This window comes from Desmodus rotundus, chromosome 2 (genome assembly GCF_022682495.2).
Source record: "Desmodus rotundus isolate HL8 chromosome 2, HLdesRot8A.1, whole genome shotgun sequence".
Lineage (NCBI taxonomy): Eukaryota > Metazoa > Chordata > Mammalia > Chiroptera > Phyllostomidae > Desmodus > Desmodus rotundus.
In genome coordinates, this window is record NC_071388.1 from 177,033,408 (window position 1) to 177,049,069 (window position 15,662).

A 15,662-nucleotide genomic window follows, 5' to 3' on the forward strand; every position below is an offset into this window, starting at 1 on the left:
CCTATCATCTATGCTACTTATTCTCTGTACCTTTCCCCCTCTCTCCCCCTCCCACTCCCTTAATGACAACCCTCATGTTCTAGTTGTTTGCCTAGTTTGCTCTCGTTTTTGTTTTATGTGTGGCCGTTAATAACTGTGAGTTTGCTGTCATTTTTACTGTTCCAATTTTTGATCTTCTTTTTCTTAGGTAACTCCCTTTAACATTTCATATAATAAGGGCTTGGTGATGATGAGCTTCTTTAACTTGACCTTATCTGAGAAGCACTTTATCTTCCCTTCCATTCTAAGTGATAGGTTTGCTGGATACAGTAATCTTGGATGTAGGTCCTTGCGTTTAATCTTGGGTAATGTAATTATGATGTGCCTTGGTGTGTTCCTCCTTGGGTCCAGCTTCTTTGGGACTCTCTGAGCTTCCTGGACTTCCCGGAAGTCTATTTCCTTTGCCAGATTAGGGAAGTTCTCCTTCATTATTTGTTCAAATAAGTTTTCAATTTTTTGTTCTTCCTCTTCTCCTTCTGGCACCCCTATAATTCGGATGTGGGAACGTTTCAAGGCATCCGGGAGGTTCCTAAGCCTCTCCTCATTTTTCCAAGTTCTTGTTTCTTCATTCTTTTCTGTTTGGATGTTTGTTTCTTCCTTCTGGTCCACACCATTGATTTGAGTCCCAGTTTCCTTCGCATCACTATTGGTTCCCTGTACATTTTCCTTTGTTTCTCTTAGCATAGGCTTCATTTTTTCATCTGTTTTTCGAATAGATTCAACCAAGTCTGTGAGCATATTGATAACCAGTGCTTTGAACTGTGCATCCGATAGGTTGGCTATCTCTTCCTCGCTTAGTTGTATTTTTTCTGGAGCTTTGAAGTGTTCTGTCATTTGGGCCATTTTTTTTTTTTTTGTCTTGGTGTGTCTGTTACTTTAAGGGGCGGAGCCTTAGGTGTTCACCAGGGCGGGGTAACGCTGGTCGCTGAGCTGTGACGCTGTATGTGGGGGAGGGGCCGAGTGGGAGCAATGGCGCCCGCCTCACTCTCCTCCGGATTTCAATCCTTCACTCCGCTACCCACAATCAAACTGGGCCACTCTGGTGCTGGTTCCCGAGCAAGTGGGCCTGTGCACACTCTAGGCCCCCGTGGGTCTCTCCAACAACCTCCTCTGTGATGCTTGGAGTCTCTCCTGCTGCTGCCCCAACCCCCAGGGGCGCTTTCAATCAGAGGTTTGAGGCTTTATTTCCCGGAGCTGGAGCCCTGGGTTGCACGGTCTGCTTCGTTGCCCGCCGTTCGTCAGGTTTATCTGTGGGCGAATTTGGTGCCGCGGGGTGCTACCCGCTGCTCTGCCTGCCCCACTCTCCGCCACTCTGAGTCCGGCCCTCTCGGTTTATCTGCGCAGATGTGGGGCCGCAGGGTCTGCTAGTGCTCGGACTGCCTGCGCCATCTGTCCCACACTCCGCCAGTCTCAGTCCCGCCACAGCCACGCGAGTCCTCTCCACCCCGGTGCCCGTCTCCGCCCCTCCTACCAGTCTGGATGAATGGTTATTTTCTATTTTCTTGGTGTTGGTCCCCCTTGCTGTTCGATTCTCTGTCAGCTCTGGTTGTGCAAGGAGGCGCAGTGTGTCTACCTACGTCGCCATCTTGGTTCTCTCAGAGAATTTTTTTTTAATTATAGACAGGTATCAAGCAAAATGTATATTCTGCACATGGCAGAATGAATTAGGAAGCTTGCATGACAGGTCGTGTTTCTTGCTTTTCTACCTTCTTTTTCCGCTTCCTCCATACCTTTTTTCATTTCTTTCTCTACCTTTACTTTATTCATTTTTTTTCCCTAAGTGGTTTCATGCGATCCTTTCCAACTGAAGAAATAGGACTGATAAAAGTAAGTTGCACCACAGTGCTAATGAATTAAAGCTTTCAAAACTGTTCTTCAAAAATTTGCACTTGAAAAGAAGTCGGCACTAAGGATATTAAAACTCCTGACAGCATAATTCTCTAAATATATGAATAAATTTATTTCAGATTTTGCTTCTTTTATCACTGTTTTCATAAGTAGTAAGTAAATTCTGTATTGTATTTTATCCTTTTCTGTAACTTAGATATGCTGGATAGTTTGAGACAAACTTTTTAATAACCAAATCATTAGTTATTTTTTGTATTTATTAAGCTCTTAATCTACTGGCCAACCCTAGGATCCATCAAATTATTTTCTGGTGAAATTTGTGATGTTAGAATTTATTAATAATAACTAACTTTCCATGAGAACCTTTACTGTGTGGCACCTTGCCGAATTAATGTCATCTTCACAGCAACAGTATATGGAGGGGATTATAACCCCATTTTATAGACAAGAAAACTGAAGCTTAGAGAGTTTAAATTGTCTGCCCAAGATCAAGCAAGTAATTCAGGGCAGAAATGAAATGTAAAGCGAATTCGTCCAACTCTGGAGCATAGTGGAGGCTCTGCTCCTCTGCTGTTCATCTGTCCTCCCCTGACCCTGTCCTACATTCAATCTGGGTAACCCGGTAGCATTTGTTCTGCTGCCTCGTCATCTACTATCATAATGCTAACTATATATCTCTATCTATCTACCTATCTATATATATACATACACACAAATATCAGTACACATACATATATGTCTCACATGATATACAATAGTTGTACTGAAACATGCTGCTCTAAAAAAAAATTCATAGTATCTCTACTGTTCCAAGATAGCCTTTGAAAGGGGAGAGATATCAGACTGTCAATGAGATTCAAGAAAATACGATGGGGCAGCTGATGGCAATCAGGAGAACTGTGTGAGGTCCCAAGGTGCCTACCTTGAAGGGGACTGAGATGTCATTGTCCTGTGTACAATGTTTCTTGTATCTTGTATCTTCTTCAATAAATGTCTCTGTTTTTCATACTGCATGGCTACATGGCTGCATACTTTCTGGACAGACTATATATGTGTGTATACACACACATATGTTATTTTATGATGTTCATGGACAAACTGTGCACATTACGATATGGTTCATGTACAGTTAAATACATGTCAAATAGTAAAGGTCACATTTACTACAGATAAAGTTCTGATTTTCTTAAATTTCGATTCTACAACAGAAAGTATCTTTGCCAGAACAGGGATTTCTCATCTTATTTCAGTGAGGCTTTCAAGTAGTCGATAAGGAAAGCACATAAATACAGGCATCATTTCCCTCGTGAGAATGAAAGGCACCATGAGCAGCACACTTAGAATCTCATTTTCCCTCCTAAAGTGTAACTTCCCCTGTGTTACTAAGAAATTAGAATAGAACCTCTTCAGCAGTTCTGTTCTAGTTGTGTCAGAAATCGTAACCACTTGATAAGCAAAATATGTGAAGGATGAGTTTCAAGGACATGATTCGGAGAATATAGCCTATTAGAAGTACAAAGGCAGGCCAGGAACCTGGTTTTGTGAAAAAGCAGCAGACTTGGGAGGTGTGACTCAAATCCTGGCTCTGAGTAAGATACTCTGGCAAGTATCAACCAAAGAAATTAGGAAAGATTTCTTTGAACTAAAAGTACTGTATTCACACATTGCCTTAGAGTAAACGGATGGAAAATCGGTAATTACTCTATTTTAGGGCTTTCAAGGAACGTTAGGGTATAGACACAATTAAGAGCCTATTTGTACAGAATTTGGAAGGAGACAAATAAAAACAATTCAAGTCCTCAAGCCAACTCAAGATTCAGTTTTCCAAACAGCCAGAATGAAGGAGAGGAATTGAATGAGAGAGGAAGGAATCTAACATTAGCTTGAACCAGTTTGGAGCACATGTTGTAGTAGGCACTGTATGCTATTTTACTTAATCCTCATAACAGTATCATGTGGTGCAGGCTTTAGAAGCCATACATTACAGATGAAGAAATGGAGACTGAAAGCATAATTTCGCCAAGATCACCAAGTGAAGTATGAGCCGGGTCTCCTACCCCGAGTCTACTGCTCTTTCCAATATAACACAAGTAGTAATAATGTGGTGTGATGTAAGGTACACAAGGAAACCACTCAAAAAATCATCGCCTACAAAAAGTGGCATGATTTCCCAAAAAACACTCCTTGTCACTCCTTCAGTTAATTAGCTTTTCCATATTTAAAATGCAAATAGTTGAGTATTATGCCCACAACACACTATCAAGTGAAAAACAAAAATAAGTTGCCAAGAAATATAGAACAGAAATTATGCTGGGAAAGGGGAACAACCCTAAACGCCCCCAAATATGAGTGTAACTAAATAAATTGCAGTGAGATCCACTCATTAGAACAAAGACCTCTGCTTACAAAAGACTAGGTTAAGCTATAATGTAAAAAGAGGAGGATACAAAGTACTATGTAGTGTATGATTACAGTTATGTCAAATGCAAACAAAATTAAAGGCTGTCTAAGAAGTATAAAAGTAATGCAATAAGGTGATAGAATTATCAATAATTAGGCTCTTGTTTTACTAGTGTTCATATTTTCTCCAGCATACTTTAATTAGTTTTTATAACTTCCTAATGCGAAATCAATGAGTTTTTAGAAATAAAAGGCTCAATCATTTTAAACGGAACCCTTACAATAACCTGTTCCTTCCAGCCAGAAATTATTGTTTTCCAATTTATTTCCCACAGTGCATAGTTCCTTATACCAAGTAGATGCTTAATATCTTTTTATTGAATATATTTTTTAAAAGAATAGACAAGAGCAAGAAAGATCTCCCTCTGCTTAAAAAGTATTTCCAACATAGGTTCACTAATTAGAGATTTATTTGTGTTAATGAGTTCCTCTTTTAAAATGCAAATGCATCAAATAGCTAAATGAGCCAAAAAAAAAAACATGAACAAAGAACACACAGGAGGAAACACAAATGGCTAATAAACATGAAATGAAAAGTTCAACCTCATTAATAATCAAAGACATGAAAACAAAAATGATATCAGTTTTCCTTAAGAAACTTGCAAAAATTTTCATGGTAATTTTCAATGCCAAGTGGAGTATAAACAAGAAAATACTGAAAATATATGCCTCTCATAAATTGCTGGTAGGACTGAAAAGTTGGTATTAACTTTCTTGAAAGCAAGTTAGAAAAATATTCCTAATTTTTGATGCAGGAATTCCATTCATGGGAATATAGGTTAAAGAAAAAAATCATAGACATATGTGAAAGAACTTTATTTGTGAATGTTCAATGAAGTATCATACTCCCAAAACAATTTGAAAGAATCTAATTATCCATGATAAAGGAAAGAAACTAAATTTTCATAAATCAACTCAATAAAATAATATTTTATCTTTATAACCAAATTTTAAAAACTATTTGAATATGGAAAATCCTCATGATATAATATTAATTGGAGTGTAGTACACAGATATTATTATACATCGTGATTTCACATTTTCAAAATATTTAATCATAGGCAAAATATGAAAGAAAATAGTAGTAATGACTCTAGCTGATACTTAACATGATTTTTATTGTCTTCTTTATTTTCTCTTTTTTGCTCACATTTAATTTTTATTGGTTTTTAATGCTGCACAAGACAATATTTATTTCATTTAATTCATTTATTTCATTTATTTATTTCTGTTTGCTGCTGTTATTTTAATTACAGAGAAAGGGAACCATTGTGGCCTTCTTTTGTTTGTTTCTTTATCTGAAGGCCACCTTAGGCATTCTGAATTTAGAATATTCAAGCCAGCCGAAAGGGAGAAATGGGGTTTCCCAAGACCACTCAAGGGAAGAGGACAGGTTGCCTTGTCAGTCAGGCCCTATAGTGGTCGTTAACTGTGTGAACAATTACATTTCACTTTTAATTAATTGAGCTTACGGCTTTAATTAAATGTGGGGTTCCCTTCTTAGAGCAGCTCACCCTGGCGGAGGTGCGTGTGCTGGATGATGTCGCGGCAGCCGTAGAACACGCGGCGGGTGTTCTCGGTGTCCACTGGGCAGGTGAACTGTGGGTGGCAGCAGAGGCGCCCGTCCCCGGGGAGCAGCGCTGATTCTGAGAAACTCGTCGCCAATGAAGCACTTGGCCCGGGTCACGCATGGGTCCTCTCCGGGCTCGGGAGTAGCGTCTTCAAGGAGTATTGTGGCAAGCAAATTCTGGAAAGTAGTCCTCGATGTTCGGTTTTCCAGAGAGGACTTTCTCATGAGCAGGTCTCGCTTGTGAGGTGCAGAATCCCAGAGATGGCGCTCAGCCTTCTGTGGGTCCAGGTACTCTGGCAGAGGTTCAGAGCATCCTGCAGACGGCTGGTCTGGTTAACCTCCCGAATGACCATGTCGTAGCTGCTGCTGGCCCCCACGAAGGTGATGCCGGTCACGTCACTGAAGCACTGGATCCACCTGCGGCGCTTGTGGCGCGGGCTGCCCACGTCAAACAGGTGGAAGCCGACTTTGTGCACCTGGAGCTTGGTCTCAAAGACTCCAGAAGTCAGGACACGGCAGGGAAGCAGGTCCTGATCGCTGGGGACATGCGACTGATGTCAGCCTGCCTGATGCCATCAGCCTTGTCCTGGAAGTACTGGGCGCAGCCAATCAGCTGGTACTCACTCCTTGGAGCGTCGCTGGCAGGCGCCGCGCCGCTCCCTCTCCTCGCAGGGAGCCGTGGCGTGCTCGTAGAACTGGGAGAGAAATCGAAGTCCGGCGCGTTCATCCCACGCAGAACGTAGTCCACTCGGAACTGGTTCTCAGGGTTGGCCAGCTCCACGGGGGTCACCCGGTTGTTCATGGCGGCCACAATGGTTTGGTGGCCTCCTTCAGGTTGTTTTTGATGTCCTGCTCCTTGGTGGCCTTCTCACCTTCGCTGTTGGTCCTGGCAGCCGACAGGTCCTCCTCGCTGCCCTCTCAATTAAATCCATCAACGCGCGGGATCCTCATTTGCTTCACAATGATGCTTTTACCAGATTCTCCAGCACCTACTCCGCCTGCCCTCCAAGCACCATGCCTTCTCTATTTTCTTTTATACCCATAATTTCTAAGAGGATATTTGTTATATATAAACAGCATTTTTACAAAGATATTCTGCTTATTCTTGCAGTTTCTAGAACTCCATTCTGAGAATATAATTCAAATGAAAAGTTTCTACACAAAGATGTTCATACACAGCTTTATTTAAAATAATAAAATTAGAGTACTAGTTAAAGAAAGTATGGTTTATAAGAATAGATAACATTGTCATTATGCTAATTCCTCTTACTTGATGGAAAATATCTTATTTTGGTGTGCCAGTATAAAAGATACTAGCACACACACATGCACGCACGCACACGCACACACACACACACACTTCTCCTCCCCAAAGAGATAAATTCAAGATTGGAGTGTGGGGATCAAGTTCCTTGTTCTTTGGTTCTAATAGTGAGATGAGCAAAATTTAACTTTCTCCTCTGTGAGTTTGGGAGTTATTTCCTAACCACCTCAAAACACAGCACACATTAATAATAAAGAGAAAACTTTTTATAGCAAAAGAAAATATTTTTGACACCACCATTAAATTTCAAAAAGCAAAGCAAAATTGTGAAATCAACAGTGTCGTTCAGCCTCCTATATGCACACAAAACTGGCCTACAGATGCTCTTGAATTCAATGGGACACAAAGGTGATATGGTTTTATTTTTCTCCATTCACTGCCTTCAATCATGCTCTGTTAAATTTGCTTTTCCCATCTTTTAATGACATCTTGGGCAGTCCTATTGTTTCCCAGTCACTTTTCAATATTAAGAATTTCAGTCTAGATGACTTTAAAATCTCAATCTTGCCTTCAGTCCATAGCCTTTCCCTCAGTGGAAGGGAACTCGGAATGGAAACCAGTGGGCTCTCCTTCTCTATTCCCCTCTCCTTCGCTCACTTACCTCTAGCATTTCCAGGAATGGGTAGGAAGAGAAATTATAGAAATAGATCAAAGGTGTTATTAACTGCAGCTGTTGTTAATAGTATGTTATGCTCATATGTTATGCTCATAGCTATAAATGCTCCCAAGAGCTTCTCTATAGGTCATTCTACTGCTATCCCCTTCCCAAAGACCAGTTCTCTCAGGTGGGATATGGACCATACATTGAGCATCAAGCTCAATGCCTTCCTTGATGTTCCTATGAACCACTAGAAAAGGGCACGTCTTTGTCCCAATAAAAAAAAAATTATGAGAGTAATGCCTCAAACAGTGTGGCTCAATTGATTGGACATCATCTGGCAAAGCAAAAGGTCACTGTTTCGATTCCCGGTCCGAGCACACGCCTGGGTTGCGGGTTCGGTCCCAGTTAGACCTCAGAGAGGCAAGAATGATGTTTCTCTCTCACATCCATGTTTCTCTCCCTTTCTTTCTCCCTCCCTTCTCCTCTCTCTAAAAATAAATAAATAAAATCTTTTAAACAAAAAGAATGAGAGTGGAAGCCAGCTCTATTTCTCTATCACTTTCCCAAAACACCCTGGAATTACCTTTCTTATCCCCACTCCAAAAAGGCATCCAACAGGGGAATAAGATACTATCTCCGCTTTCCTGGTCACCCCCTTTCCAGTGTATGCAAAGCATTGTATTGGAACCCTGTTACACATGCCATTCTCCTGCTGAGACCACAGCTCACATTTCTAGAGTTCATAAAATACTTTAAAATGAACTTAAGAAGGCTAAAGATTTGTACTAAAAACACTGATGTAAAAAAGTAAAGAAGACACAAATATAAAGATATATTATGTCCCTGGATTGGGAGACTTAAATTGTTAAAATGCCCGTGCTACCCAAAATGATCTATAAATTCATTGCAATTCCTATCAAAATTCCAACTGCACTTCCTATAGAAATAGAAAAAGCAATCCTAAAATTCATAAGAAACCACAAGGAACCCTAAATAGCCAAAAAAATCTTGAGAAAGAAGAAAAAAGCTGCAGGCTTCATATGTCTTGATTTTTTTTTAATATATTACAAAGCTATAGTACTCAAAACATGGTGGCATGGGAATAAAGACAGACATACAGACCAAGGAAACAGAACGGAAAGCCCAAAAATAAACCCATGCACATACAGTCAATTGATCTTTCAGGACTTCAAGAATACATGTGGGGGAAAGGATATCTCTTCAACAAGTAATATTGGGAAAACTAAATATCCACATATAAAAGAATGATATTGGATCTTTACCTTATACCACACACAAAAATAAACTTAAAATGGAATAAAGACTTAAATGTAAAACTTGATATCATAAAACTCCTAGAACAAAACATAGGAAAAAAGCTTAATGGCATTTGTCCTCACAGTGATTTATTGAATATAACACCCAAAACACAGGCAACAAGAGCAAAAAGTAAATAAGCAGAACTACATAAAACTAAAAACCTTCTGCACAGCAAAGGAAACAGTTAACAGGGTAAAAAGTCAGCCTGTGGAATGGGAGAAAGTATTGGCAAGCCTTGTATCTAACAAGGGGTTCATATCAAAGTACACAAGGAACTCCTATAAATCAACTATAAAAATAAATAAATAACCAGCTTTAACAATGGACAAAAGACTTGAATAGATATTTTTCCAAAGAAGACATGGAAATGGACAACAGGTACATGAAAAGGTGTTCAACATTACTAATCATCAGGGAAATGCAAATCAATTCACAGTGAGATATAACTTTCACATCTGTTGGGATGGCCAGTATCAAAAAACAAAAACAAAACCAAAAAACATGTTGTTGAGAATGTGAAAAATTGAAATCCTTATAAACTGTTGGTAGGAATGTAAAATGGTGCAACTATTATGAAAAACAACATGGAAGTCCCTCAAAAAATTAAAAATAGAATTACCATATGACCCCACACTGCCATTTCTAGGGTGTTGATTTTAAAAAATGTTGAAATCAGGATCTCGAAGAGATATGTGCACTGCCATGTTCATTGCTCCATTATGCACAAAACCTGACCTATAGAAATCACCTAAATGTCCATTAATGGATGAATGGGTTTATTTTCACGCAACGTGTACATACAATGGAATATTACTCAGTTTTTGAAAAGAAAGAAATCTCACAATATGCAACATGGGTGAACCTGGAAGACATTATGAAATAAGACATGATAGCCACAGAAGGACAATTATGCACTATATGATTTCACTTGCATGAGGGGTCTAAAATAGCCAAACTCCTGGAAACAGAGTGGAAAGTGGTTTTAAGGGTCCAAGGGAAGAGGAAACTAGGAGTTGCATTCAATAGGTATAAAGTTTCAGTTATACAAGATAAATAAGTTTCAGAAATCTACTGTACCACATCCCTATAGTTAATAATACTGTATTGTATACTTAAAAATTTGTTAAAAGAATAGATCTCATGTTAAATGTTCTTATCAATACTATACATTTTTAAAAACTGATGGCTTTGAAATGTTGCGTGTAGCCCTCAGAGTTCACACACACGCATGCACATACTCAGGCCACCTTTGTTTTCATACAGCCTAATTCTAATATTAATATCTGTAATGATTGTTTATTAAATGCTATTTTAGACCATGAGATACAATCTAATGAGACATTTTAAATTCCTCCTGCATAGAAATGGAGTTTCACTATTCCTAGTGTTATTTTACATCACAGTAAATCTGATCACTTTTAAACATTTTCAGACTTCTTAAGTTACTTCTGACATACAATTTACCAGAAAATTCATTAAAACTTTCATTAATTTTTTACCAATCTATAAACCTTATCACTGTAGTTTTTATTAGCTAAGATATAATTAACTAGGTTTGACTTTGTATTTTAGGGTCAAGTTATTTATTGATACTATCAAGAGTTTTATATAAATTACATTTTTACTCCATCAGATTTCTTTCCACATCAGATTCAGTAATTAGAATTCCACACTTAATATCTCATAGTCACAGTGACATTTACATCTGTCTTTTTTACTCTCAGTCTTTAAATACTAAATTGTTTGTATGAGTAACTACCTATTTTTAAAAAATCAATAGCAATAATGAGCACAAAATTGGAGTATCAAATATATTACAGCCAAGCCCATTAATGGAAAAATTTGATCCTTGTTTCCTGACATTTATATCATTTACCACCAACTTCTTTCATATGGTAAAATATAAATTAAATGTTAAGGATTCTTGACAGGTAGAAACAGTGATTAAACTATGTCATCTCTCATGAAACAAATATGAACTCATTGAATACTGCGAATATTAATCCTTCCCGCAGCTTCATACATGCCTTCTGATTTGGTTTCTTTACAAATTAGAGACCAAACTTATAACAATAACCAATATGGTAACTTAAATAAAATTCTGGAAACACTATAAATTGCTTTGCTACAATGGTGCAACACAAATTTGAAAAAGAAATAAGTAAAATGGAGTGTGGGAGCTTTGCTCAAGCCAAGAATTCACTTAGGTAAATAATGTCGTCAGTTAAGTTTAGTCTAATATATTACCAAAAATACTTTCCTGAGGTTTACAAATTTGAAATTCAGAGTTTAAATGGGAATTATCTGCATTGTTTTAATTTTTTTCTTTCTTTGCTTACAGCATTATAATCAGTATTTGCAGACAATGTCTTTATATGAAACATCTAATGTAATTTTAATGAGGTCTTTCAAAATGAAAACCTTTCAATAAAATGTACTTAGATTGAGAAAATGTGTGAAGTCAAGATAAACTGTTTTCTGAGGAACTAGATGCTACAGAAAAATTAGGAAGTAAAATCTGCTCTCATTAGAAAGGAACTGGGAAGCATTTCAAAATAGTTCAGAAGAGCCTTCTTTTTACAATGCCCAGTTGCATGAATTCAATGTGATATGTGTCCACTTGATATCAATATAAACACTTATTATGTATTTCATTCAATATTTTTCAGTCTTTCAATTTAAAATTTATCTATGGTATTATTATATTCAAAGATTATAAGACATAGCAGAAAATCAAAGCTAAGAGTATACTCTAGTATATAACAACAAAAATACCAAGAAGTATTTTTTTTTGGCAAAGGCACTGAAATCCAAAATTATAAGGAAGAAATTATTTAATAGAAATTATCTGAACTAAGAAATTCTTTAATTATCTTATATAGTGAATGTGAACAAAATAGATCTTTGAAAAAGAGAAAACTCTTAACATTTTAAGCCTTCAAATTAGATAAGCCAGAGGTTTTCTAACATTCTTTCCCTAAAGAATATATGCACCCTTATGTTCATTACAGTGTTATTTACAATCACCAGATTTGGAAGTAGCCCGAGTGTCCATCAGTAGATGAGTGGATAAAATGACTATGGGACATTTACACAATGGAACACTACTTGGCCACAAAAAAAGAAGAAAATTTTACCCTTTGTGACAGCATTGATGGGCCTGGAGAGTAATATGATAAGTGAAATAAGCCAGTCAGAGAAAGACAAATACCATATGATCTCACTCATGCGTGGAATCTAATGAGCACAATGAACTAACAGCAAAGCAGAGGCAAACTCATAGATGGAGAGCAAGCTGACAGCTCAGTGGGGTTGGGGCATGGAGGGACCAAACAAAAAAGAAAAGGAACTCATGGACACAGACAACAGTGTGGTGATTACAGGGAGCAAGGGAGTGGGTGGAGGGTGGAAGAGGGTATAAGCAGGATAAATGGTAATGAGTAAATACAATAAAAAATAAACTATTAAAAATAAATAAAATAGCCCTGGCTGGTGTGGCTCAGTGGATTGAGTGCCAGCCTGCGAATCAAAAGGTTGCCAGTTCCATTGCCAGTCAGGGCACATGCCTGGGTTGTGGTCCAGGTCCCCAGCTGAGGGTGTGCGAGAGGCAACCAATTGATGTATCTCTTGTACATCAATGTTTCTCTCCCTCTCTCCCTCCCTTCCCCACTCTCTAAAAAATAAATAAATAAAATCTTAATACATATATATACATATATAAATATATAGAGAGATAAAAGAATCCTCTATAATTTTAAATCAACCTGAGAAGTGGGGATTTTTTAATTAAATAGTGTGTGCTAGAAAGTGAATGTGGAAATTTGCATGTGAATGCTCCATATTTAATATATTTTATCAATCAGAAAACATGAATTCGGTACCTATAAAAGGTAAAGTATAAAAATGTGTACAACAGACACATTTACAAGAGCTTATAATGCTTTTAAATAATATACATATATACACATATTTATATACATACATATGTAACTACAAACACAAAGCAAAATGAATGTGTTATGAACTGAATTTTGCACACCTCCCTGAAATTCATATGTTAAAGCCTTAACCCCCAGGGTTGCTATAGTTAGAGATATGGCTTTTAAGGAAGTAATTAAATTTCAATGAAGTCACAAGGGTGGGGCCCTGTTTGATAGCACTAAGTGTTCTTCTGAGGCACCAGAGAGTTCATTCCCTCATACTTCGTGTGCGCACCAAGGAAAGACCATGCGAGGATGCAAGTCAGGGAGAGGGCTCGCACCAGAAGCCAAACCCTGCCAACCCCTGGTCTGGAGCTCTGAGCTTCCAGAACTGTGTGAAAATTATTTTCTGCTGTTTAAGCCATGCAGTCTGTGGTATTTCTTATGTCAGCCCATATAAACTAATAAAAATGAATGCCAAAAAAGTAGCAGAGACTATTTGTGCTGAGCAAGAATGTGTGGGAGGAATAAGATATCCCGGACATGAGGAGGAAGAGAACACCGTCTAAGAAGGAGAGAACCTATCTGGAAGGATTAGGTTGTGGAAGACAGGGTAAATGGTAAGATGAGTGCAAATTATAAAAAATGCAAACTCGTCTCCTGAATATGTTCAGGAGGCAAGTATCCTTCAGTCCCAAGCAGAGGCTGGGAGAGTTCAATCGCAGTGAGAAGTAAAGGCAGCAGATAAAATAAGCAAACACTTCTCTTGAGATTCAGGAGACATTCCCTGGGTAACAAAAAGTATATCCGTTTAAATGGTATGTGCATATGGGATGTCACTACATCGTGGAGCTGGAAAGAAACAAAAGTTTCTTGACACAGTTAAGTGGCCCTATGTCCCTAAAGGACAAGAGCAAGGCAAACTCGTAAAAAGAAGAAATCTCTCCACACTATTGGACAAGCTACATTGTCCAAAACAAATAAGCAAACAAATAAATAAACGTTTAGTTTTTCTCTAGAAGAGATGTGCTTATCCAACTAGATCATCAAGCAAGGACTCTGGTAGGGCCACAGGAAGAGCGGACAGGGATTGTAGAATTCATGTCCACCCTTCCTCATAAAATGAAACTTACTATGTGCCTGGAGCTATGGACAGCACAGAAGTGAACATCAACTTTCATCCAACTGACGTCCAGGGTCTTAAAACTGAGAGCTCAGAAAGAAATCAAGAATCACATCTACTCTCATGGAACGGAGGAAGTATTCCCGAAAGAAAGATTTGTGCAGAGTCACTTGAAGAGCTAGTTAACAGTAGCATCCAAGTGCAGCAGAACTTCAACTTTGGTGTCATTTCTTTCTGAGAATGCCCTAACTTTGCATACATATCTTCACAGAAGAAGGAGCAGCATGATCAGGGTAAAGGGGGAGATGGTTATTCCACTGCATTTATTTTGGCTTCCAGCAGAGTTGAGGGGCTTAGGCACTTTCAGTTACTACTGACTATAACCAGTCAGTGAAAGAAAAATCTTCAAGAAAAGAGGCAGGAAAAGCAAACTTTTCATTGCTATCGAGGTTTATAAAAAGCTGCCCTGGGAAGGAGCACAGGGCAGAGGGACAGCAAATCTCTGTTACAGTAAGTTAAACAGACAATTTGGAAACCAATGTGACAATTTTAAAGCAATTATTAAATAAACACTGCATCGAACCAAAATGTTCCACTAACAAATGCTCACGATTCCACAAAGGCATGATAAATCTTTGTTCATTTCTCCCTTCGAAGCAACATGTCTTTTTCTTAAAATTCCCCTTTGTACTGATTATTCTTCCAAATACAGTAGCTAACTAGGTGAGTGTCAGCTCTAATTGGATGATGGTTTGGAGACTTCAAATCATCCGGAGGTTAAACATTGTAGCATAGAGCCTGTGTTATTCAAAGGGAATGTTTTAATACAGCGGGAGAAATGCGGAGACACAGCAGCTGTGTGAACTCTGGCAGGCACGCTGCCCTGAAGAAGCCCCAATATTGTCTCTCACACCTTCAGATCAGCAGTTTTAATTCCCACCTCTGTGGGATGTTTGACAGTTCATTCATTTAGAGCACTTCAGGGATGCACAGGTGACTCAAGTTCAGATAGCTATTTTAAGGATATGTCGCTCCTGTTTATTTTTTAATGCTAAGAAGAACACACTGAATGAGACAGAGGAAGACCTTTTGCACATAAAAGAAACTGTTCTTTCAAAAAGGAGAATGTTTTGACATTTAGAGACTAAGCACTTCTTTGGGGGATAGACTTCCGTAAGGTTGAAAAACGGACTGGGAGCAGAGTCAAACAGAGCCCAGCCACAGAGCACCCTCCCTGAATGCCGGATCTTAAAATACACAAGGCTATAAAGCAAGGATCTAGGCTGACTATGAAACCTTTCTATATTGTTTATTGCCACACCTTCAATATGCTTCTACATCCACGCTGTTAAAGGTGTTTATGAACTTCATGTTGATTTAAATTAGAAACATTAGCAAAAATTCAAGTTAACAAAGATAACAAAGGAGACTATACTCTTTCCACCAGACAAAAATAT

The 15,662-nt window shown here is 38.3% G+C and overlaps 1 pseudogene; it reads right to left on the reverse strand.

The window, feature by feature from the left end:
- Positions 1 to 5,847: 5,847 nt before the first annotated feature.
- On the reverse strand, positions 5,848 to 6,901 carry LOC112308033 (guanine nucleotide-binding protein G(s) subunit alpha pseudogene; annotated as a pseudogene).
- Positions 6,902 to 15,662: the final 8,761 nt, after the last annotated feature.